Source organism: Anoplolepis gracilipes, chromosome 3 (assembly GCF_047496725.1).
Source record: "Anoplolepis gracilipes chromosome 3, ASM4749672v1, whole genome shotgun sequence".
NCBI lineage: Eukaryota > Metazoa > Arthropoda > Insecta > Hymenoptera > Formicidae > Anoplolepis > Anoplolepis gracilipes.
The window spans coordinates 5,280,134-5,281,627 of record NC_132972.1 but is presented as its reverse complement, the minus strand read 5'-3'; positions in this window follow the sequence as shown (position 1 = coordinate 5,281,627).

The window sequence follows — 1,494 nt, the reverse complement described above, 5'->3', positions numbered from 1 at the left end:
CCTCCGTTACCGACGCCGATCGATTCGCGCTGCTGGGACGTTGCCTTACCACGTGACGCGACGGCGGCATCGCAGCGACGGACGACGACGACGGTGTGCTCCGAACCGTGTCCGCATCCACTGTCGCTGCTCCTCGCCATGCTTGACGCCGCTAACGGCTGTATCGAAGATAAAGAACGAACTTACTTCTTTAATCCTGGCGTTTCGTCAGGGTCTGTTCGACCCATTTTTATTTTTTTTCAAATTTTTTTTGTTTATGACAACTCCACGTATACAGCATTTTCAAAATTAAAATATAGAAAGGATCACCATGGGAATTAGGAAAAACCTTGTAATAATTTTCTTTTTTTTTTGTAGTTTCAATATCTTTAACTACATATTCTCTGGATAATTTTCAATTATTTTTTCAAAAGTATTTAATTTATAATTTATAATTTTTTTATTATTTGAATTTTAATATATTACTTTCATTAAGAAGTCACGTGTTTTTGAATTGGCTCCCCTGACTTTATCAACATTCCATTTTATAAGTAATCATCTATAAAATAAGACAGCAATATATTTATTTAAAAATTAAAATGTATGTTGTAACATACAATCAAGTTTTAATTTAATAAAATTTAACAAATGAAATTTTAATAAAGTATATCCGGAGAATTTATTAGATAAACTTAAAAAATTTTCCAACTTACTATGAAAAAGCCCTTTGATGAAACCACTTGAAGCGGTTTCTTTGATATTACTTGAAAGTACTTAAAGTACTGAAAGCACTTCAAATATTGTAAAATATTTCATATGAAAAATTTAAGGTAAAACCATTCTCGAATAATTGCAATAAGTTTAAAAGTAAATACTAGAAAGATGGAAGATTTGGCGAATTTTATCGCTGATTGTATAGACACTCTAGGCGCACTAGAAACAGTTCGCAAACAGTGAGCCAATCTGAGAGTGTGATTTAACATATGTAAATTACATATACATGAAAAAGCGAGCGAAAATAGAAAAGAGAGAGAGAAAGAGAGAGAGAGAAAGAGAGACCTACCTTCGATTATAACCAGGTCAAACTTCCCTCCGGTCAATGAACGTGATTTAGGAACGTGCCTAGACGAGGGCCAAGGGAATAAACCTTTCGCAGTCTGATTCTCCCGCTCAATTTTCCCACGTTGTCCCATTCGATCACGTCCACAAGAAACTTATCGCATAAGTACAAGTTGTCGTTTCACCTGCGGAGCAAAAGAAGTGCACAAGAAGTGTACAAGTTTTTCAAATAATTGTATATTATGTGAAGAGTTTAAACACTAAAAATATAGCGACCATATACAAAGACATACAAAAGTTAATTCCATTTTCATTTCATTAGTTCGTTTGTTTAAATTTAAAATTTGTTAAATGTCTCTCTAACAGAGATTTATTATATTATACAGAAGGAGAAAGATTGCATTGTATTTATTATATAAATGAATTGGTTGCGCATGTTGCCGTTCTAAATATGGA